The following is a 24700-nucleotide window of genomic DNA, read 5'->3' as shown; positions in this document are numbered from 1 at the left end:
ACAGAGAGAGACAGAGCATGAACGGGGGAGGGGCAGAGTGAGAGGGAGACACAGAATCGGAAACAGGCTCCAGCTCTGAGCGATCAGCCCAGAGCCCGATGCGGGGCTCGAACTCACGGACCGCGAGATCGTGACCTGGCTGAAGTCGGACGCTCAAACGACTGCGCCACCCAGGCGCCCCATCTGCCTGAGATTTTTAAAAAAATGTTTATTTATTTATTGAGAGAGAGAGAGCACAAGCAGGGGAGGGGCAGAGAGAGAGGAAAAGAGAGAATCCCAAGCAAGCTCTGTGCTATGAGTGTGGAGCCTGATGTGGGGATCCACAAAACTTCAGATCATGACTTGAGCTGAAACAGAGTCAGATGCTTAACAAATTGAGACACCCGGGTGCCCCAGGGAGGGATGTTTAAACTTATTCCATCTTCTTTGGAATAATTATCATAAAGCTGGACAGAAAATGTTACTAGTTAATCAATGAAAAGTAAGTGAAAGAATATTGATTATCCTAATAAGCATAAACAATGTATTTGTTGCTCTATCACATGTAAACTATGGAATTTAAAAAAATGATTACAGGGGTGCCTGGATGGCTCAGTCAGTTAAGCGTCTGACTCTTAATTTTGTCTCAGGTCATGATCTCACAGTTGTAAGATCGAGCCCCTTGTTGGGCTCAGGGCAGACAATGGAGCTTGCTTATTATTCTCTCTCTCTCTCTCTCTCTCTCTCTCTCTCTCTCTCTCTCTCTTCTCTCTCTCTCTCCCCCTCTCTCTCTGCCCTTCCCCTGCTCATGCCCATGCATGCTCACTTTCTCTCTTTCAAAATAAATAAATAAACTTGAAAAAAAAAAAGATTACAAGGGCGCCTGGGTGACTCAGTCAGCTAAGCGTCCAACTCTTCGTCTTAGCTCAGGTCATGATCTCAAGGTTTGTGGGATTGAGCTCTGAGTCAGGCTCTGCACTGACAGCGTGGAGTCTGCTTGAGATTCTCTCTCTCTCCCTCTCTCTCTCTCTGCCTTTTCCCTGCTTGTGTTCTCTTTCTGTCTCAAAATAAATAAGTGGACTTAAAAAAAAATTACAGTTAGTTTCATTTGTATTAGTGTTATTTTGGTTCAGGAATTTTATTTTAAAAATTTATTTTATTTTATTTCACGGAATGCTTCATGGATTTGTGTGTCATCCTTGTGCAGGGGCCATGCTAATCTCCATATCATTCCAATTTTGGTATATGTGCTGTTAATGCTAGTGCTTGGTTCAGGAATTTCAAAATGGGTTCAGAATAAGCTCTTTCATTCTAAACCTAATATTTTTTTTACCTCCAATACAGTTTGAATTAGTTTCCTGTCACTTGAAACCAAAGAGTTCTAAATAATATACTTATCTCCCATAAAGATAGAGCAGCATAAAATAAAACAGAGATAAGATAGGTTCATTAAAATAAAGATCAAGTGAATATGAATCATGTAATAAAGAGGGAGGTATAATGGTCTCACCAGAAATTTTAGGCTAAGGATAACTGCTGTAGTTGAGAACAAAACTTACCTTGACTTTCTTAGCAACCAAGGGAAAAAGGAACCTCAATAAATTGCTTTGTTCTCATTGTCAAATAAAAAAGCCTATTTCTTCATCAAGATAATGGAATATTATTCAGCCATTAGAAAGAAGGAAATCTCAGAGTGCATGGGTGGCTCGATCGGTTAAGCATCTGACTCTTGATTTTGGCTCAGGTCATGATGTTGCAGTTTGTGGGATCGAGACCTGCATTGATTGGGCTCTGCACTGACAGTGTGGAGTCTGCTTGGGATTCTGTGTCTCCCTCTCTCTCTGCCCCTCCCTAGCTCTCTCTCTCAAAATAAATAAATAAATAAATAAACAAACAAACAAACAAACAAACATACATTCAAGAGAGAGAGAGAGAGAGAGAGAAAGAGGGGGTGCCTGGGTGGCTCAGTTGGTTAAGAATTCGACTTCAGCTCAGGTCATGATCTCAAGGTTTGTGAATTCCAGCCCCGCATCAGTGTCTCTGCTGTCAGCACACTTCAATTCAGATCCTCAGTCTCCCTCTCTCTCTCTGCCCCTGCCCCACTTGCATGTGTGCTCTCCATCTCTCTCTCAAAAATAAATAAACATTTAAAAATAATTTTTAAAAAAAAATTTTTTTTTCCAACGTTTATTTTTTTATTTTTGGGACAGAGAGAGACAGAGCATGAACGGGAGAGGGTCAGAGAGAGAGGGAGACACAGAATTGGAAACAGGCTCCAGGCTCCGAGCCATCAGCCCAGAGCCCGACGCGGGGCTCGAACTCACGGACCGTGAGATCGTGACCTGGCTGAAGTCGGACGCTTAACCGACTGCGCCACCCAGGCGCCCCTAAAAACAATTTTTTTAAAGAAAGAAAGCTTGCCGTTTACAACAACATGGATGGAACTTGAGGGCATTATGCTAAGTGAAATAAGTCAGACAGAGAAAGGCCAATATTGTGCGTTATCACTTATATGTGGAATCTAAAAAAAGCCAAATTCATGGAAACAGAGTATGATTTATAGATCATCAAATATTGGGAGCCAAGGACCCTCTATCTGATGACCAGGATTAACTGAATTTGTCAAGGGAGAGGAAGTGAGTCTGTGGTGCTGATCTTATGGGGTAATCGGGGTTCCCTTTCCACAATTCTATCAACAGCAGGGGGCTCAGCACAGAGGTAGGTACAATATTAGCTGTCCTGGCTGAGTGAACAAGTTACTGAAGCAACCTGAAGAACTTGCTCTAAATTCACAGGAAACTTCTAGAAAGAACTGGAAAGAGTACAAAGGGAGTGAGCAATCCTACAATAATGGTGGCTGCCAGAGTCAGAGAAAGGGTGTTTATTAATGTTAATGTGATCAAAATGTTACCCCCTTGCTAGTAAGATCTGAGACACAGGATTACATGTAATGCACCAAGGGGTATGCTTCCAAGAACTAAAAGAAATATTGTGGTAACTACATAAAAGACTAGAAATGATGATTTCAAATATAACATCCTACCCTTCACAAACAGAATGGGCACCATTGGCTCTGCAGAAAGGTTACTCCGTTTTCAACTCATTGCTTCCTGGTCAATTTCAGAATTTTTACTTGATCAAATTGGTTTGTATCTCAGGCACGTTGCTGAGATAAAACTATTTGTTTGTGTTTTTTGCTTCCTTTCTCTGTGAAAGACACATTCTCTCTATCTCTAGTCTATATCTCTCTATCTCCACTTCTATCTTTATCTCTACCTACATGTATTTCTCTCCAGGGAAAATTTTGAATTTGTTTGAGGAAGACAGTATATAGCACAGCTGTGCTCTTGACCTCTTATGAAGAGAAGGTGACCATAGGAGTAAATCAGGTATGAGAGTGGGCAAGAGGGCTAACAATGACTATGAATGAGGAAGAGTCAGACCAACCCGCTCCTCTCTGGTGGTGTGGTTCAGGTAAGCCAGGGTGATGGACAGATTCATAGCTATTTAAATAACTTTGCCTCAAATTTGCTTCCAACTGGAGAAAAATTACTAGTGGTCATCCTTGACCTTGTCTCGTTTCATGTTTCTGTTAGTGACTTGGATGGCAACATGGAAAGCATGGGTGTCCTAATTATTAACGTCACAAAGCCGGTAAAGGTTTTTTGGTGAAAGACTCGATGTCTAGAAAGGCCCAGGTAGGCTGGAATGTGAGTATAAAACTTACAAATAAAATGTAATAAAATTAGTCAAGCAATTAACATTAATCAAAGTCAAGTAAGATGAAATCAATTGCATTCCTAATGTATGCCAACTTGACAAGTTTCATGGAAGGAAAAAATGATTTAATGGGATGAGGAGGGAGCTAAGGAAATCAGCACAACATTAACCTGTACTGACACAGCGTTTTGTCCAAATTGAAGCAGGAAACCACTCTGTGGTTGTGTTCTGACGATGGGGGAAATGTAAACAGAATCTGGATACTCATCTTTTGGAGAGGTTGAACAAGTAGGCCAGCAGTGGTGGCAGGAGAAAGGGAAGGAGAGAGATCTGGAAGCCATGTGATGAGATAAGAATTCAGCATGTCTGAGATGATTATCCAGGAAAAGGGAACCTTTAGGGAGCATGTGACAGGGATGGTCAATTCACTGGAAGGGAAGTCATGTGGAAGGCAACTGTTGTTATTCTGTCCGCCTCCAGAGGGCAGAAACAGGACCGTTGGGGGAAAGTGGCAAGGAGGCAGGTGTCAGAAGACTTGGTATAGATTTGGCGTTGCTGATAAAAGGCATTCTCTGCAAGAAACGTTTCCCTCTTCCTGGTGGCGTTCGGGCTGAGCTGGGTGCTTAGCTGTCCCAGACATGGAAACAGATTCTGATCGGGGAGGAAGAGCACCTCAAAAACCTTTAACTCCCTGTCAACCCTGTGGTTTCATGAGCCCTGGCACTCATTCAGCTTCTACCTGAATAGTTTCTGATGACTATGGAATGGATATTCTTGTTTGAAGTGACTTTACAAAATATATATATATAAAATATAAAATATACATTTATATAAAATATTATATATATATATATATGGTGAAGCTATAACATTGTTCTAGAAAAGTGGGTTTGACTGAGGCTGAAGTATTGCTCTTAGATTGTGTTATTGACTGAGCTGGCTGTCCTTTACTCTAGTTAGTACTCCAGTAAATTCGGAGTAATCCAAACAGGATTAATTGGCTTTTTGTCAATGTTCATATTGAAACTGGTATCAGATCTGGCTCAGGACATCAGAACAAGAAGTAAAGGCAAAGAGTTAATGCCCTCTATCTAAGGTCAAGATTGGGTTTCAAGATTAGAGGGCAAGACTGCGCCTGCCTGGAAGAATCTAGCAAAGGAAGGATATTGAGACAGGAACCTAACTAGGTCTTCTAGATACTGTGTATTCCTGGCTGTAGTGATCTCTGAGAAAGAAGTTTAAATTTCAACAGTCTAGACTTAGAGAAGGTGTTCAGAGGTTTCATGGTTTAAGATTTTTTTTCATTGCTAGTTTTAAAACTCATGCTTTCTTACACGTTAAAGTTGCATTTCTTTTGCTATAACGTATTTGAAATCAGGGAGTATCACTTTGTTTTTGTTTTTTGTTTTTTGTTTTTTTTTTTAGTGCGACGCAGCCTATATTGCATGGACAATATAAAGGCTTGGGGTGCCTGGGTGGCTCAGTCAGTTACGTGTCAGACACTTGATCTAAGGGCTTGAGTTCAACTCCCACAAAGGACTCTGCGCTGAGTGTGAAGCCTACACACACACACACACACACACACACACACACACACAGAAAGGCTTACAAGTCTGTATATTTTCATACAGGCCTTATCTTCCAGGCATCTTCATTTGGATGTTAATTTTTGTAATTGAGCAAATTCTAAAATGCTTTTGGAGCAAAGTTATGATTACAGTTCCACAATTTAGGACCTAGAGAGGCAGGTGACTTGGGTTGTCAACACCATATGGGAAGACTCATTGCCTTGCAGTCAGGCCCTCCTTCCCATCTGCAGACCATCTCTCTGGCCTAAGCCTGTATCATCTCCCATCCAGGGTAGGTTCAGGGCATGCCTTTCTGACAAGAGCCTTCTGCATCCTGCTGCCAGAATAGTCAGCTTTGAAACCTACTTCAATCACTCCATGAGTCTATAACCTCACTGTATTCAATTTGAACCCTTCAACGTACAGTTGAGAGCCCTTCTGACATTTTAAAAAATGTTTATTTATTTGTTTTGAGAGAGAGGGGGAGAGAGAGAGAATCCCAAGCACGTTCCTCACCGTCAGCATGACCTGAGCTGAAATCAAGGGTCAGATGCTCAACTGACTGAACCACCCAGGTGCCCCTGAGAGCCCTTTTGAAGGTCCATCTTTTTCCTTGAAGTTTCCAATTCCTGTTCTATTCATTCATTCATTCATTCATTCAAAGAGAAACCAATATTTATTTGAGTATTGGCTGCTCGAGGCTTTTAATTCTTACAACTTTAACAGAAGGCAAATCACCATTTAACAAATAAATATTTATTTAAACGTTTAACAGAGGACTCAGAGAACTTTAATAACTTGCCCATCATCATTGGCTTTTGTGTGATTATAATTTCCATGCCCTTTGCCTACCCCATACTTCCTCTCATTCTGCAAACATTTCTTGTGGTTTCTTTCTGTGCCGAAACTGGTATGAGGTGCTGGGATAAGAAGATGAATGAAGCACTGAGATCATGTATATGAACATACAGTTACAATTGTATTCTATATATTGATTCTTCTTAATTAGAACGAAGTCAGTCTAGTGGAAGAAACGGGCAGAAATAACTGAAATCAAGAGAGAAACAGGAGTGTGTGAGGAGAAATAGGATTCAAGCACTTGCTGAACTTAGGACCAAAAAAGCATACACACCCACAAACCAAAACCAAAAACCAGAATACTGAGAAATAGCTCCTTTCTTTTTGGAATTTACGATTTGATTTTGGGGATGTGTGAGATAATAACGAATCTAGGCAAACGTGGCCCTCCGTCCTTATTGGCTTCTTTCAGCCAAATGTCTCCAAAGGGGCTCTTGAAGCCATCTTTCTAAAAACATGGTTCTAATCCTAGGTGATAGTCCTGCCTGGGAAGGAAAAAAAAGAAAAAGAAAGAAAGAAAGAAAGAAAGAAAGAACAAAAGAAAAAGAAAGAAAGAAAGAAAGAAAGAAAGAAAGAAAGAAAGAAAGAAAGGAAGGAAGAAAGAAAGAAAAGAAAAAACGCAGTGCCCCCCACCGCCCTTCCAGCTCTGGTCTCAGCTTTTCCAGCTTCCCCCAGAGCCAGGTCTTGCAGTGCCGCTGAACTCTCATGACTTGGAAGCACACCTCTGTCCTTGTGCATGTGCTGTCACTTGTTTGGAGCATACCTCTTCCTCATCACTGTCCTAAGATCATGCAGTCGTCTGTCTTTGAGCTCCTGCTAAAATCACTGCCCGCCTCCCCACAGTCTGATAGCTCTTGTCCCCATAAACTCTGTAATTCTTTTTAGTTCTTCTCACATTGCTCTGAATCTAGTGCTTATGTCCTCCACTTGACTGGGTCTTGTTCATTTAAAGAAACTTTTTTTTAAGTTCATGTATTTATTTTTGAGAGAGACAGAGAGTAGGGGAGGGGCAGAGAAAGAGGGAGAGAGAGATTTTCAGGCAGGCTCCGTGCTGTCCGCAGAGAGCCCGATGTGGGGTTTGAACCCACAAACACTGAGCCAAAACCAAGAGTCAGATGTTTAACTGACTGAGCCACCCAGGCACCCCAGGTCTTAATCATTTTTGTATCCCCAGCATCAACCTAGCATTGTGCCTTGAATAAAGTACCCCTGATACATGTTTGTTGAATAAATTAATCGTAAAGTATGTGGAAGAATTGAAATGAGTAGATAAATTGGCAAACTTCAGAGGGCAGAAGGTTAAATTCACATGTGGAAGGAAAGACTTGGCAAAAGGAAGTAAAAGCAGGCAAGAGAAACTGAGAAGACTGGGGTTAGTTGCTTGCCCTGAAATTTCAGTTCTTTGCCAGGTTCAAGAAAACTCATTAACATGAAATCTGGACACATCTTTCTTTTCTTCTCCTTCTGCTCCCCTCTCCTCCTCCTTCTTCATAGGCAATTGTGATAATATCCCATCTCTACATGTCTGAGCTAAGATCTGAGTGCTACAACAGCTTTTTAAAACATTTTTCATTGCAGTATTCTTTTATGTTTTTCTGGCTTTAATACAGTGCTATGTACAATAACTTTATCAGCTAGTTGATGCCGAACGTCATTATTCAGAATACCTGGGAAGCTGAGGAGAGAGGGCAGGGAAAACTGCCTCTTCCCTCCTGGATAATTTGAGGGGTGGATGGGATGCAATCTGTTAACCACTTTGAGCCTCTACAAGAGGAATACGTTACATTTACTTAATATAAACTCAACAGTTATCTAAGGGGTCCCATTATGCACTCAGCTATGTTTGACAGGACAGAAATACAGATATGATATGAATACGGATCAGTGCCCTTGTGAGCGCATATGAGTACTGAAAGGGGGAAACAGACATTTTAACTTTGGTATAATAAAATCTGTTCATGCTATGTTGGTTGTGTGAACAAGTGCTGTGGGAAATAGACAAGGGAGTGACAAAATAGCTCACGAGGTTGTGGGGATTTAAAAAAAAGTTAATAGATGTGTAAATGAAAAAGCGTCATAGAGTCTTCGCTCTGCTTATTACTCAGCAAACACTGCATTTATATTGCTGTTTGGTGATCTGTTGCAGAACGCCAGCCCTCGAGTTTTAGGAGCTGCTAGTTCCCCAAAGCCTCCGACTTCTTTAGTCTGACTGAATCAAAGAGTGTCTCGTCAGTTGCGCAGGCCTGGGGCGCACGGGAGGCTCCCAGAGTCCTGCGGAGCTGAGATTGTGGTGGCGGTTTTACTCTGCAGTTTACGGCAGTGGGCGGGCCCCAAATCCCCATGTGGTCCCGACATCATTGACATGGCGGAATCCCCCATCAAACCCTCCTGGTAGTTATTTGAGCGGCGGCGGCGGCCGGAGGAGGAGGAGAGCGGCGGCGGCGGCGGCGGCGGCGGCGGCGGGAGCGGCGAAGGGGCAGCGGGGATCCTCGAGACTACCGGCTGGGAAGGCGTGGGCGACCCGGTGTGTGGCGCGCCCGGAGCCCCGCTTTTCAGCCCGAGGGAAGGTAAGGCGTGCAAGATCTGCAGACTGGAGGCACCGGGACCCCGCACCTCGGCCGCCGGGTCCCGCGCGCTGGAAAGCCCCGGCCGGACGCGGAGTCCGCGGGAGTGCGATCCTGTCCCGGAGCGCTCCGGGCGCGCCGGGCTTCCCGGGGAAAACTTGGCGCCAGAGTGCTAGGGCGCCCCGCGCTCGCCTGGGCACCCCGGGAACACGGGGCCCGGGAGGGGGCTGGTCTCCACTTTGGGGCCGCATCTTGCTGGGCTCTGGCCCCCCCTCCCGTCGCCCCAGCTTGCCTGGGTTTGGAGGAGGGAAAGAAGCGGGTAGATTCTTCTTGATGAAAAAAAATCTGGGCAGTGGCTCCTGGGCTCTCCCTCCCCCCCTCGCCCTCCCCATCCTTCCCAGCAGATTCTGTCCGAGGAATCTGCTCCCCCTCCCGGAATCTCCGCGGCAGGAACGCTGCCCGGGAGGGGGAGGGCGGGCGGAGAGGCCGAGGAATCTTCGACGTGTCACTTTCTGAGGCTGTAGATTTCCATATGGTGGAGGGAGGAGGGCGGGCGTGCGAAGTGGGGCTGGAAGTTGGGGCCGCCTCTCCGCGCCGGGCGGGGGCGGGCCGGGACCTCAGACCCTGGGATGCTCGCGGGGAGGGTCCGGGCCCGCAGCCCCGGGAGCCGAGCCGGCCCCCTGCCCCCGGCCGGGCCTCTCCAGGACACTCCCCGCCTCGCCGCTGGCCACCTCCGTGCGCGCCACGTCCTCCCTCCCCGTCCTGCCCCCCGGGCTCCCCCCGGGCTGGGGGCGGTAACCGGCGGCCACGGCCGGACTCGGCGAGCCTAGCGGCTGGAAGATCGGGCGGGGGAACGGGGCGCGGCGGGAAGGAGCGGGCGACCCGGTGTGTGGGCCAGCGTAGCTCCGGTCAGTCGGTCACCCCGAGGGGCGCCCCGGCCGGGGGTGGGGCGGGCGGCGGAATCCGCGCCCGGAGGCGGCCGGGAGGGGCCGCGCGGACCGTCTGGTGCCCGCGGCGGGGCGGGGGCCGGCCAGCGTGGGAAGGGCCTGTCACCCTGGGAGGAAAGTGGGGCCTCGGGCTGTGCCAGCGAACTTTCCCAGAGGTTCGGGTCCGGGCGCCCCGTGGGAGCCCGAGCACGGGGCCCAGTGTCCCGGGAGACTGGGCTGGGCCGCCTGGAGGCGCCGTTGGCGGAGAGGCTTCCAGGAGTGCGTGATTGGAGTTGGAGCTTTTCGAATCTCAACTCCCACCCTGCCATCCCAGACGAAGGGAAGCAGTGGCATATTATCCAGACAGTGCAGTTTTGCGACTTCTTTAAAAGTTACAACTTTTTATTTTCTCTTCTGCCTAGCATTTCCTTGGAACAAAATTTGGAATTGGGCCGCTATGAGCCGACGCTGGGGCCCCCAATCCGCACGTTTTATCTCTCCATCCCCGTCGGTTTCTAGTCTCCCTCCCCCTCTTACACCCAGGCTTAATCATATTTTGGAACGGGCGAGGTCTTTTGTTGGGTGGGCACCCTTTGATTGCTTGTCCGTTTATTTTTTAATGTGCAGCTAATTTGATTTGAATTTCCGCCAGTTTCCAGGCCCTGCTAGGGAAAAACTAAGGGAGAGGAATAAGCCACTTTTTTTTTTTTTTAAAGCGTGGAGAGAGGTGGGGCATTGGGAAAGGGGAGGCACTGTGGTTGTGGGCAAAGAGTCAGAGGGAGCAGACAGACCCGGAAGAAAAGGAATCTGCTCTGGAATAACACTTTTTTTTTTTTTTTTTTTGAGGCTACAGGCCTTGGGCAAAAATGCACCGCTCTGTTCTGATTTCTACTGCCTGAGTTGCTTTTCCACTCTCAGGCTAAAACTGTGACTCTGGGGACCTGGACAGGACGGGGGAAGAGGTCCAGAACCCAAGGCAGCCAGTGGCCCTGGTTTTGTGCTTTTTTTGGGGGGGGGGGGCTTGGTTCCCCCTCATTGGAGGCAGGCTTTGTGGACCCAGCGTTCATTCAGTTTCCTGGTTCCCAGGGAACAGCTGTTAATGAGAGTAAAGTCTTTGGGCATGTTTCTGGCCCTGCAAAGGGGACCTCACCCATGAAGGTGTAATTCTCACTTTGTTTAGAGGGTCACCCACAAATGGCTAAGAATGAGTCATAGCTGGTTTAAAAAAATCATTAAAAAGTTGTGTTTAAACTCATATGTGCTTTTAAAGTGTTTTGGTTTAAATATTAAGAAAGAAACATGTATCTGTAAAGATCATGTTCTTTTAAAAGCGATGTTATAAGTGCAAGATATCATCATGGAATAGGGGTTGTAGTTTCTAATTACAGTATATACAGTTCCAGAAAGATATTCCCGTAACCTTTTAGGACAGACTTTGTAAATAGCTCCCATCAGACTTGCGGACTATTGGAGAGCCCCAGTCTTTGGGGGTTTTGGGAAGAATGCTTGGGATTGGTTAGGAAGCTCTAGGAGTCTAGGTAGTAATTTATTCAGTAAGTGATGGCTCTCCTTAACACTCAATTTACTATGGAAGGATTTGATAGTGTCCTTAGAAGTTAACCAAAAGAACTCCTCAAACATTACAGTTTAGGAAGACAAGGCCCAGGACAGTTGCCATCCTTGGCGAAAGTCTAGTGTAGAATCATATTAATAACTACTCTTTCTTGAATATCTAATGTGTACTAAGGCCTCTGTACTGTGCTTTTAAATACATTATCTCATTAAAGTTCTAATAACAATCTTTACATTTAGGCGATGTTATGAGCATTTTATACACAAGGGTGTTGAAGTTCTCAGAAATGAAACTGACTTGTGTAAGATCACATTGCTACCAACAGCAGGGTTTTCTTTAATGATGGAAATAGCTCTATGGCTGTGTTGTCCAGCATGGCAGCCACCAGGCACATTAGCTTTTGTGCTTTTGAAATGTGGCTAGTGCAATCGAGGAACTGTGTTTTACATTTTATTTACTTTTTAAAAAAATTATATTTACTTTTAGTTATTTTAAACTGCTACTTGTGGCTAAGTGGTTACCATATTGGAGATCACAGTGTAGAACTTTTCTGATTCCCAGATACATTCACATTTAACTCGATCATACTGCTTTTTAGATCTAGTTCAGTGTTTTTACCACCAGAAGATGCTTAGAGTCAACCTTCTAGTAGAATTTAAATGCTGAGTTAGCGATAGCTCAGTATTGCTTTTATACCTGGAGTGGATAAAATAAGCACATTAAAAAAAATGCTTACATAGCATAATTAAAACTGATGGACAGAACTTTAAATGACATTTTCTTGTTTGCTTGAAATAATTGTTTATAGGAATTGCTGAAAAGGCAGACCTTTTTGGTTATTTTAGTGTAATAAAGGAGTGTAAATAGGCAATATGAAAAGTCACTGATGGGGAGTTAAAAAAAAAAAATGACCCGCTTAATAGCCATGTTTGCCAGTTCAGTGGGTGATTCTTTTCATATGACTGCATAAGTGTCAGGTAAATAATACAGTGAAACCATCATTCGCTTTTCCTTATGTAGGTAGACATGTAAGCTGAAGAATTAAAATCATTGCTTTACTGTCAAAGAATAAAATTCAGATATAAAACACTAGATTCATCTATGAATTGGGAAGAATATATTTAAGATGAAAATAAACCTCCAGAAACACTTGGTGGCAAATGGTCAAGTGGTGTTTTGATTAGTGAGTTTCATTTATTTCTGTTTGCACTTTAGAATTCTTTTAACAGAAGGAATTTCAACAACTTTCTTGATTTTGTATGAAATCATGAAAATTCCAACTCATGTTAAATAATAAGCCTTCATCTGGATTCTGTACATAAATGTCCAGTAGTCGAATACTTTTGTGTGTGGGAGGCATACTACTTGCAGGAAAAGACAAATGGTAAAGTCATCTCTTTTTGTTAGGATTTTTAAAGAAGTAACTTCCAGGTTCAGTATAAATATATCTGAATCTGTTGTACCTTTCGTAGTTACCTTATTTCCCAGGATTGGTTGCAGTTCATTATCCCGACGCTAGAGCATTACATGATCCTGAAAGACCTATACTTCTAAATCAGCGCTAAGTTGATCTGTATCATGTTAGTGTTCTGTGAATTGCATGGCCTCCAAGCTTTTCAAACTTGTAAATTCAGTCACAGGTAAGTCATTAGTTAATGACACTGTTGAGAGAGCTGAAACACCCTTTTCATACCCATTTCTGACCCTTGGGAGCCCAGTTATTTTCAAGGAACCAGGATAAAGACCACGTTATAAATAGGATTACAGTGTTCTCGTGAGTATGACCAATATAGGAAACACCGTTTAACTCATGATGCATGGTTCCGTTTGTTGAATGTCAAGTCACTAATACAAATGGGAGACTTACTAAAACCTTGAAAGATAAAAGATGTTGAAAGATTGGCAAATAATGCGCAAAGATTAGAAATCTTGAAAGTCTAGTGAGGGCTGCTTCAGAGCATCAGTTTGAAATCAGAACATCTACGCTGCCAAAGACTTGCTTTACTTTTTAGCTGTGTGTTTTGATAAACTTCTGAACCTCTCTCAGTTTAGGTGTTTAGGTGTCCCGATTTTATTATGAAGAGAAAACATCTCATCCGTGTCATGTGTCATCCCCCCCTCCCCCAAATAGTTGTTCCAAGGGATTGATGAGTCAGTATATTGAAAAGTATTTGGGGAAATCATATGCAAACTCCATAGTTTGTTATATATCAAAGTTTAAAACTGAGCTGTTCCTGTTCTATTAATTTGCGCATTTTTAGGGACGTCCACGTTGCACGTGGACAGTTTGAAAAATGATTTATTTTCCCCTTTCTGATGAGTAAATAAAGCTTAAAGCTTTAGATTGCTGTGTTCATTTTCTCCCTCCCCTAGTAGAATAGTTGATTTGTGACCTCTCAAAAACTGTACTGTACATAAGTCATCCCAGCTCCATGTTTTGGGGAAGTTTTTCCTTAGATGTAGCCTATAGCTGGCTAGCATTGCTGACGTGGCATGCCAGTTTGCGTGGTTCAGGGTTTTTCTTAAGAGGCAGGGAAAAGAGTGCAATCTTTTAGAGGAACTTCCAATACTGAATGATAGAGGCACAGGGCTTTAGTCATTGTATAGTATCTTAGTAAGCCTATTATTTGAGCTTTCCGTAATTACCGCTGAGAAATGGGGGCGGGGGGGGGGTGGTGGGGAGGAGAATATTTTCAGTGTAGAGGGATTTTTGCAATTTACCTGCATTCCCATTTTAGAACTTACAATTGCCTTTTCTTCATGTTAATGAGGTTAATCCATTAAATGAGTTTTTTGTGGTAAGGCATGTTCAAGCAAACCTTAATTCTCATCCTTGCAGCTGTGGGGAATGCATTTAAGTGCTTGAGGAGAAGCATCGTTCTATAGTTGACTCTGAATGCCTTTGAAAATAGGAAACTACTCATAAGCGTGTATACACATATATCCTTTTTTGCCTTAGACTATACAGTATGGTATGGTGTTACGTGTTTCAGCGAGGCAGAAAATACTTGAATCCTTGTGGTTAGACAGAGGCAAGTCTGTGTAGGGGTGAAGAACAGGCTCACGATTGATGGTCCTTGGGCACTTTGCAGGGTAGAGCTAAGAAGAGGCTAGCCCCTGGTCACAAGCTTAGCGGCGGGGGGCGGGGTGGTGGTGGTGGTGGTGTTTTTGGTTCAGGTTTATGGGCAAGGATTGGTCCTTGTTGACCAGAAATATGAAGGATTCGGGGTGGAGATAGGGAGACAGGAAGTTTTTAAGCCACCAAATGAAAATCGGGTAAGATAGACATGGTGTTTAACCATCCACAGGTGGGGTATTTCTCATTTTGACAGTGGATTGGTCCTTGAATCTTTTTTGTCCCGGGTTGAGCTATGCAGGTTTAGCATTCCGTTACTCCTGGACTGTAATTTGCAATGCCCTTGGCTGATGAGATGCCCTTGGCAATACTCCCTGTTGGTTCAGGGATTGGCTCCTAATGTTTTGTTTCTTTGATATCATGACAACTGCTTGTCAGTTTTAAACAACTGGAGGGAGAAGATTTTAGTGAGATCGAGCTGAAGTTAGCATTATTTGAGATTCTAGTAAGCATCAGTGTTTTTAAATATTCCTTCTATTATATGGTTATGCTTGATTTTAAAATTTAATTTTCTTTCATTCACTTGTTTGTTGACTCAGAAGGCATGTATTGAGTTCTAGACTAGATTCTTTGTTAATGTAATATTCTACTCTCTTCTGACTTGTTTGGGGCAAATGCAAAGCATTTTTTATTAACTTACAAGAGAAGGGGTATTTTGCTCATATTTTTGGAATGTTGTGTAGAGAACCGTGTCTGCCACCAAACTCCTAGGGCAGGATGGTGGCAACTTCAGTTCTTTAATCCTTTCTGAAATTTGAGAAGTGTTAAAATTGGAGTGCTTACAGGCTATGTTTAAAACTAAATTTATATCCGAGCTTAAGGCTTCTGATACATCCCCGTTTTGACTCTGGAAGATGAAGATTTTTATAAAGGCAACCAATCAGAAAAATTTACCTAAACTAAGTTGGTTTAATACTAACTCATAGTCTTCAATTGTGAAAAGCTTTCTGTTGAAATAATTGTCTAGAAAATTGTCTTTATGTATGAGCAAATGTCTTATGTTTGAGAAGTAATTGAAGATTCCAAAATCTTCAGGAAATATCCCAGGAAATAGCTTGATTTAATTTACTTTTACGGGACTCAGATTCTCCACAACATGTGAAGGGATCTCTATTAAAAATAACTCCATTGTTCTTGATGTAACTAATTAGGAATTTGCAAGTATCCAGGCGGGTCTAAGATGAAGTTTGGTTTCCTATTCTATATGAGAAGGTTTTACTGTAACAGAAGTTTAAGTAGATCTTCAGAGGGAATATTTACCAAATTAGGAGAACAAACTACTTTTAAGCACTTTGGAAAAATCAGTTTACTTAAAAGCAGTGCAAAACTGCATTAAGGGTTGAAGCTAGTTCTACTGCTGGACTTTGACGGAGAATCTCGCAGGAGCCCTTTAACATTGTTGATTTACCCAATGCCATCCCCTTCTAGGAACAGTTTACCAGCAAAAGTTAGAAATGTATTTCTGGATGCAGAGTAAATCACAACAACAAGTAAATATCTATCTCACCCTGCCCCCACCAATAGACTCCAACTATGCCTCTTCATTGGGTTTTGGAGTTTTTCTGTTGACATTTGCTTTGCTACTTGTTAATTTCTTTTACCACCTGTAAGCACTTGATGGCAGATTGGTGAGAGCAGGTGTTAAAGGTTTAAGAACATCATTATTGCTTTTAGTTGCCCATCTCTCCTGCCTCTGCTGTTGGGGCGGACTTGGGGAAAGTCATGCAAGTAGTATTTAAATAAACTCATCACACACCCTTCTCCTTTGCTTTTACTAAAGCAAGACCTTCCTGGACAGTTTCATTGCAGGTGCTGAATGAACTGACCGGTAAGAAGAGTAAATTTCTTTGAAAATATCTCAGTATATTTGCATCCATTTATTCAGACAATGAAATTTTTTAGTATGTGACTTTTTAGGGGTCAGATTGACCTGTTTTTACATTACAAATTGTATGTGTGGGATGCTGAAGATATTTTTTAGGATATTATGCTTCCTTTTATATTAACAAAGTTTTTGTTATGATACATTCTGTATCTCCCATTGTTTAAATTGTTTAGGAGGAAAATACTAAGTCTTTGGATATTTCTTCTGTGGTTTTTCTTGTCTCAGGAAAAATCATTCCGATTTAGAGTTACAGAAATAAACATTCTGAATTAGTGAATCAGAAAATACTTAAACATACATTGAATCAGAACCCTAGTGTATTGCTGTTGAGAACGTAGAAGGTAAGAGTTTTGTGGTTTCTTAAAAAATTAAGTACAGAATTACCTAGCAGTTCTTTTCTTAGGTATGTACCCCAAATAATTGAAGGCAGTGACTCAAACAGATGCTTGCACACCAGTGTTTATGGCAGCAGTGTTTACAATATCTGAAAGATGGAAACAACCCAGTGTCCATTCACAGATGAATGGATAAAGTGTGGTAGATATATACAATGGAATATTATTCAGCCCTAAAAAATATTGGAATTCCTATACATTGTATAGCATGGATGAAACTTGAAAACATCATGCTAAGTGAAATAAGCCGGACACAAAAGGACAAATACTGTGTATTTCCAAGTACCTAGAATAGGTAAATTCATAGTCACAGAGTAGAACAGAGATTACTAGGACTATCGGGAGGGGGAATAGGAGTTATAGTTTAATGGGTATAGAGTTTCTGTTTGAGATGATGAAAAAGTTTTAGAAGCAAATCATGGTCATGGTTGTACAACATTGTGAATGTGCTCAGCGCCGCTGAATTGTATGCTGAAAAGTGCTCAAAATGTTCGATGTTTTGTTTTGTGTGTTTTACTACAATAAAAAAAAAAATAATGAAGGAGATTTATTCCATACCATCTCAGTTTGTCTCGCTTTGCCCCCCCTTGGTCTACCTTCATGCTGGCATGCGGTGTTTTTGTTTTTGTTTTTTTCCTTTTCTTCCTCCGATTGCATTCTAAAGGGAGATTTCCCTAGGCCATTTTTAGAGTTCGGAGAGTCCTCATTTGATTAACTGACTTGAATTTAAGAAGCTATTTCAAAAGTAGTAGATCTCTGGAGGGGAACACAAAAAGACATTTTAATATTAAGATGAATCAGATTATTAACATCCACAGACTATGGAGAGGCACATAAAGGTAGTCTATCCCGAATTTCACTGTGAGTCATCTAAAAACCAGGGATGTACAATTAGACCTGTCATATTTTTTATTCCATTTGGTCATCTTCAGTACTTTAGGAAGAAGTTTGATTTCCACTTAAAGAAACGGCCTAAGTCATCTCAGTACTCATGTTGGAAGTGTTTAGGTGCTAACATTCTTCAGTTCCTTAGACTAAACCCTGTTGGAAGGGATAGAGTGAAAGAAAAGCATGTAGTATTCTGTTTTATGCATCTGAACTTGTCTCTAGCAGCTAAAAATTTTGTAGTCGTTACTGCACCCTGAGCGTTGGTGGTTTGTTTTTTGTTTTGTTTTCCTTCTGAGATAACTGGTGTTGGGTTTGGGTAGGTCACTTAGAAAAAGGTGGTGGGATTTTTCATTAAGTGATAAAGTACAAAGCTTAAACATCAGATGTGAAGTGCATGCTAGGAATACTGAAGATACAAAAAATTCAGACGGGAAGGTTTAAGTTCATATACAAGTAAGCTCTAGGGAAGATTACATTACTTTAATTACACGCATATGTAATTAGAAAAAAGTATTTATTGTCCCTGATAGTTCGTTAATTCCTGAACTCCTGGAAAAAACAGTGTAAAGTTGCAAAGGTATGGTGGTAGTGTATGTGCGCTGTGCCCTCTCTACGGGTATACTGTATTTTCTCTGCTGTGTATTTAAATAGTATTCATACCATAGCAGGCCATTTTCATGGCCCACTAATTACTCTAGAGGTAACTATCATTACCAACTGATACCAAAAGGTACTGAGAGTCATGGTGTCTTTACATCTAGTGGAGATATAAAGAATTATAACGTGTTTGCAGAGTGCTCATCATTGATTTCGGCCTACTCAAAAGAAAAGAATGTCCCATTCCATTTTGCATAGCCTCATTCCATTCCAGAACCATCATTTTAGGTACTTTGTATTTTCTTTAAATTCTTCTCTCCCTTTACCTGTACTTTTTAGAACACTTGTCCTTTTCCGTGCTGTCTGGTTGTCTCCTTGTCACCCTTACTTGAATGTGAGGATGATTACTGATTTAACTTAGGGTTGTTCGTGGTGAGTGCATAGTAAATGTTCCTTGGATGGTTGAATGGATGAATTCCCAGGTTGAATGTGCCATTTAAACCTGGTGCATTATCTCAGGTGCTCAGTCAGTATTTGTTCTACTGACGTGGACCTCTTTGAAGCATGGGCCATATTGTGGACATTTTTGTGTTTCCAACAGTGTTCCTGATTTTTTTCTCATAGTAGAGATATAATATTTAAACAAAACAAAGGCATGAGTCACCTTCAGTGCAAGCCTGGCTTTTCATTTATTACTATTTTAAAGAAATGAAAGGGGTGCCTGGCTGGCTCAGTCCATAGAGCATGTAACTCTTAATCTGGGGATCATGAATTTGAACCCCGTGTTGGATGTAGAGTTTATGGTAAAAAAAAAAAAAAAAAAAAAAAAAGAGGAAAAAAAGAAAAAAATATGTAAATAAGGGTTTTCCAGAGAATACGTGAGCTTTTTCATATCTATATTAGATTACTAATGGATTTTGAAAATTTTTAACAAACAGCTTCTATTTCTATTCCCTAAAAATGTGGTCCTTGATTGTATATATTTTGCCTATCTATTGGGACTCAGTTTGGGAATTATAAATTAAGAAATTTATTTTATGGGACACCTGGTGGCTCAGTCGGTTGGGCAACTGACTCTTAATTTGGCTCAGGTTGTGATCCCACTGTTCACAGGTTCAAGCCCTTTGTGGGGCTCTGCCCTGGTAGAGCCTGCTTGGGATTCTCCCTCTCTCTTTGCCCCTGCCCTGCTTGTGCTGTCTCTCTCAAAATAAAAACTTAAAAGTTATTTTATGAAAAAGGTAACTTTTCAGGGATTTGTGGTAGTTTAAAATGACCAATTTACAGGGACATTCTAGAAGGGTGACATGAAAGGATAGAAAAAAAAACAAAATGTGCCTTGCTAAGATATTGGGGGCCCAGCTGAGGTAGTTGATTCTGCTAGACTAGTGGCCAAAGTATTTGGTGTAAAACTAAGCCATGGAGAAAGGGTCAAAGAGCATGTCATGGAAATTTGAGGAGAATGGCCTCAGCTATTTTAGGTGGAATTAAAGTATACTGGAGAAGAGAAGAATCTTTTAAAGTATTATAGCATGAGTGGGGTGGATGGTGCAAAGGAGCTTTTATTCATTGTGTCTGGGGTGGGATCTGGGAGTCTTTATTTTATTATTATTAAAAAAAAATTTTATTTATTTATTTTGAGAAAGAGAGAGGCAGAGCGAGGGAGAGAGAGAATCCCAAGCAGGCTCTGTGCTGTCAGTGCAGAGAGCCTGATGCGGGGCTTGATCCGACGAACCATGAGATGAGCTGAAATCAAGAGTTGGACACTTAACTGACTGAGCCACGCAGGCTCCCCCTATCCTCATATTCTTTAGGGTAAAACAATAACCAGCTCTTGGCAGTTTTATATAGAAACTGGCTTAGGACACTTGTCATTTGTGCGCTAAACTTACACTCTGTGACCACAAGTCAGACGTGGAATATAATAGTAGTGACCAGCAATTGTGAAGCACCTACCACATGCCAGGCATTTCCATACAGATATATATATATATATATATATATATGCGCGCCATATTAAGAAAACTAGCCCTGGAAGGTAGATATTATTTTGTTTTTCTGTATGTGTTACCAGTATCTACAGCAGAAGCTGGTGCATACCAGGTGCCCTAGAAATGGTAAGTGAATTGAAGATTAGAAGGCATGTTCGAGAAGGTTAAGAATATCACCTAGACTGATCCCAGAACTTTTTTCAGCTTCATTACACTGCTTCTCAGTAGTTTACATGAAATATCTTATTTGTATCTCCGACTTGGAATAACGTCCAGTTGTGTTTCCAATGTAGCAAGCTGGGTTCTAAAGCCAAGTGTTAGTTGAAGGCCTTCCATGTGCTGAACTTGTCTATTGCCCAGAAGCCTAAAATTTATTTTTGAAACAATTATGATATTCTGGATGTTTCCCAAGAGAGAGATTTTCCTAAATTGTTTTCTGTAATAGCAACTTAACCCTAGGATGAGAGAAACCAGAGAAGAAAATTATACTTGGTAGAAAGTAATATATAAGAAACTCAATGTAGTGAATGGGAAAAATCTAGAGCAGTGGGCTAGGAAATGGTAGTGAAGTTTTTGTCTTATTCGGACGTCTGAGAAACTGAGAGGTTTTTCACTGAGTGGTGGTTCAGTTTTGCTCATCTTACTTGCATCCCTCTCCTTGAAGCCTTTCATGTAAGTTACTTTGCACAGAGCAAGATCCTGTGCTTCTAATTTGCACCTGGAAAAGCAGAGCCTGCTTCTCCGAATACTAACCCTTTCTCTCCTTTGGAGGCTAGTAGTTTGTGGTGTTTGGGTTGCTCCGGAGGCCACCACAGGGATGGGACCAGCACAGAACTGACTAGAGCGAGCCTCATCTCTGAGCTCAAAGCAGCAGCCCCTGTGGTTAATGAAAGGTGACCTCAGGATTCAGAGGAGCCCTGTGCTTTCCCAGACGGCCCAGGCTAAACCTGGGGAGCTGGCATCCCTAAATGCTTCCTTTGTTAGAAATCCTTTAGTTCTCTACTCCATCTTTAGAAAGTGAGCTCACTGAGGTGAGTTCAGGACAAGGCTCTGAAGTGGGGCCCGACTTGCTTTCTTTCATTCCTTGTGTGGGGCTGTGCGGGCTAAGAGGCTAATTAATGATGGAGCTCTCAGGCTGTCTCATCCAAATACTTCTTGCTCCTTCCCGGAAATGCTCCCCGGCCCCAAAGGAGCCGTGTGCTTCTCTGGGGCGTGTGTTGCCACAGAACGGGGAGGGCTCTTTGAACCTTTTCTTGTTTCTCTTTGGCCCAGGAGGGAGGCTGTGAATGGGAAACCGTCCGGAGAAGTACTGCCCCAAGCTGGGCTGCCTGAGTGCCCTCCTCTTTGGAAAGCTGGAGGCTGGGAAGCCTCGGTCTTAGCCCAACTCTCAGGCTTGCTGACGGCAGGTGCTCACACACAGATTACCATGGCTGCAACTAACAAGAATACTTACTTTTAAAAACCTATTTTATACCTTAGGGTTCGAAGAGAACAGTTTAAAGCAGCTATTAAAAAAAGGAATGTGTTTATTTTAGGATTTGGACATCTTTTTTCCTTATTTTTGTTTTAAATTGCTTGGACCCTCCTCTTCTGTCCAGCCCTTGTGCACCTTTGCCACCGTCACCCAAAAGGTGGAAATTTACTGAATTTTGGGTGAAGGGATCCTACAACTCGCCCATGTATGTAGACTCCTGTTCGAAGAAATTATACAGTCTGTAGTTTTGAGCCTCTTAGGAAGTAAGTTTAATTGTTAAAATGCTCTTTTTTTTTTTGTTCTTGTTTTTGGTTTTTGTTTTTTGTTTTTTTCAAGGAGGAGGGAGAAGAAATGAGTAGCAACTTGAAAGGCTTGTATTTTACTTCAGGCTTTAACTAGCAACAGGTATCTTCATTTAACTTAAAATTTCTTCATTAGTGAAGAAACCCAGTTATTTCCAGGTCTGTCTGATTTTGACATATTTTAATCCTGCTGTGTGATTACTGGGCCGTGGCTTTCATTGCATCTTGATGATACCTGTAACTGTCTGAAGAATTTTAAAACCTGTCTTTTTTAGATTTTGCCTGCTGCTTGTTCTATTAAATTTACACATGGAAACAATGCCACTTCCTATTTCTGTTTCGCTTTCTGATCCTCTCAGTTTAGTTTGGTGTTCTCAGAAGTTTGTTCAGACCTACCAGGGCTTAGTAGCTGGTTAAAAGGAGAGAGAATTAAGGATTCGAATACATTTCTCTACTAGGTCCCCTTAGCTTCATTTCATTTGGAATAATTCGGGGTCCCAGGTGTTTGCCATGAACTTGCAAGTCTTGAAAGATTTTATTCTTCGCTTTTTGTGAGAAGCAGGGATTGTAGGCCTGAAGAGATGAGGCCAGGGTTTGGGAAGGATGTAGCCCCACAAAGGTGAGCGAGTTTGTTCCTATTATATTTCATGTGGGGTGGCAAGTTTTCCACATTCTGGTTTCCACTGAGTCATCCATGAGTTCAGTAGAGGGACAGTTTTACTGTCAGACGTTCTGCTTGGCAGGTGAATGGAGAACCTTTTTTTTTTTTTGTTTATAACACAGGTTGCTGTATTTGTGTGCCTTCAACATCAGGTTTCAAGAAATAGCTTTCATAATATTTTTCATGAAAAAGCATAGAATGATTTTCTAGAAAGTTTAATTGCAAGGTAGGTTAGATGAAAAGGAAACCTCTTTTAAGGTTCAAGAGAAATCATTCTCCTTGGGAATTGTTGAGCTGCTGTCTGTAAAAGCAGATTCTCCACACGATTTCTGTGTTGGCAGGACATGGGAAACTACTCATTTCATTTGGAATTCATGTTTTTGGTAAAAGGTGAATCCTTAATTGTCATTTGTCGAGGAATGACTGAACCCGTGTGCTCTGGGGAATGAGACCCCACTGCAGATTGCAAAGTCTGACTTTGATTAAGTTACTCAGTCTCAGTGGCTTTTTGAACAGGAATTGTTAGGACTCTCTGGCTTGGCACAGAGCTTGGAGCCAGGGCTTAGCAAGTGATGGCTGCTGTTTTATTTTATTCACTGACTACAGTCGTTTAACTCTTGGACATACTTCTTAATAGGATGATCGTTATTTTAAAAGTGTTCCCAGTTATTTTAGGTGGATATGAATATAAGCCATTGATTTTTCTCTTGGTCTTGCCACTGACTCCTTGAGTATCCTTGTTTATGGGACAGCTTTGTATCTCCTCTCCAAAGCCATACATTAATTTGCTTGCCTTAGTAAGGTGATGCGGGCATAAAATGAAATAATATATGTAAGAAGCCCTTTGGGGGAGAAAGAAGCATGTCTGAACGCCAGTCAGTACTTAATTATTACATGTGCTCCTACCAGTGTTTTTCTTCCTCCCTGCCCCCTCAAAGAGAGGTTGTCCCTTTTTAAGTAGAGCTATGACAGCTCTGCTTCCTCTCCTAAAGTCTAGGATCAAAGGGGAGTTGTAATAAAGCAGAGTCCCTCCCTCTCATTCCCTCTCCCTTTTCTTGTGGATGTTGTTCCAACCATTTTTAAGAGAGAAGATCAGGCCTTGATATCGGTGGGTGAAACCATGGGGCTCCCCAGACCTGCCTTTCATCTCTGGGTCAGCGCCTCAGACGGTGTCCCTCACCTCTGTAATGGCATCACACTGCCACTGCTGGGGAACAGTGCCCTGCAGGTTGAGACCTTGAAGTATTTCTGGAAATCTTAGCCACCCTTGCCGCTCATTCTTGGGAATGCTCATTTCTTTATTTGGCGGAGTGTCCGTGAATAGTTTTCTCTGTTTTGGCAGAACCTAAACCTCACCAACTTCTTACAGATTGGAAGCCTAGGTCCAACCAAGGAAGAGAAGAAAAACAAAACTGAGTTTTAGCTGGTTGTGTACCGGCACGGTTTTTCTAGACATAAACACCGTTGAATGGAAAGGATAATAGGGATTAGAGCCTGGCTTGCTCCATGAGAGTGAATGAGCCAGTGTTAGACCTTCGTGTTGGAGAAAAAAAATAACCTTCACCTTTATTAGAAAAACAAAAACAAAAACCAGGCAGTCGGTGTAGGCTAACTGATGAAAATTAAAGGTCAGTTTCTTCAGTGCCCCACCTCAGTGCATGCCTCAGGCCATGTTAATAATGGCAATCCTATTATTTTCTTACAGTAGGCAGGAAATGCTGTCTACACCCATTAGATTTGTTTGAGTGGCCCCTGGCTGGAAACGAAGAAAATTAAATTTTCTAACTTGCGGGGAGAGGAAAAAAAAAAAATCATACAATGCAGCATACAAGTTGACTGTTGGGCTGGGAGAAGAACAGTGTCATGGGGAAAAAAAAAAATACTTGATATTCTTAATCTCAGTTGTAGGGACATTTGGCCCTTATCCACACTGAAATCATGAATGGATTTCTGCAAGTTAGGTGCCTAGAAAAGCTTTCTGAATAGTGTCAGAACTTGCTCCCTTCTAGACTGTTCACTACAGGTTTGCAGACTGCCCAGTCTCTCACATCTCCCACTGGCTGTTGGAAACTTGCTTGAAGGAAGGCTTTGTCACAGCTTTCTTTCAGAAGATAAATTTGCTTTTCAAAGGCAACATTCATGTTGAGGAAAATCTGTTTATTCATTAGGGCAATCAATTACTTTGT

At 42.2% G+C, this 24700-nt stretch overlaps 1 protein-coding gene and 1 non-coding gene across 5 annotated transcripts in view; one reads left to right on the top strand and one right to left on the bottom strand.

Moving 5' to 3' along the window:
• Positions 1 to 1141: 1141 nt before the first annotated feature.
• On the bottom strand, positions 1142 to 1245 carry LOC122492468. Its single transcript, XR_006299655.1, has one exon. It is a non-coding gene; the product is annotated as a U6 spliceosomal RNA (small nuclear RNA).
• Positions 1246 to 8584: 7339 nt separating this feature from the next.
• Positions 8585 to 24700, top strand: part of FNDC3B (fibronectin type III domain containing 3B) — a 363538-nt gene continuing 347422 nt past the window's right edge. For 2 of the 4 annotated variants that reach the window (XM_043594896.1, XM_043594895.1), the window contains exon 1: positions 8585 to 8692. The gene's annotated coding sequence lies outside the window, so the exon portion shown is untranslated. Of the gene's footprint in view, positions 8693 to 9290; positions 9598 to 24700 lie in introns of those variants that run through there. The other 2 variants (XM_043594893.1, XM_043594897.1) reach the window with 2 other exon arrangements.

The sequence above is a fragment of the Prionailurus bengalensis genome, chromosome C2 (genome assembly GCF_016509475.1).
Source record: "Prionailurus bengalensis isolate Pbe53 chromosome C2, Fcat_Pben_1.1_paternal_pri, whole genome shotgun sequence".
Classification (NCBI taxonomy): domain Eukaryota; kingdom Metazoa; phylum Chordata; class Mammalia; order Carnivora; family Felidae; genus Prionailurus; species Prionailurus bengalensis.
The sequence above is the reverse complement of the archived record's forward strand: the minus strand, read 5'-3'. Positions and strand labels throughout refer to the sequence as shown.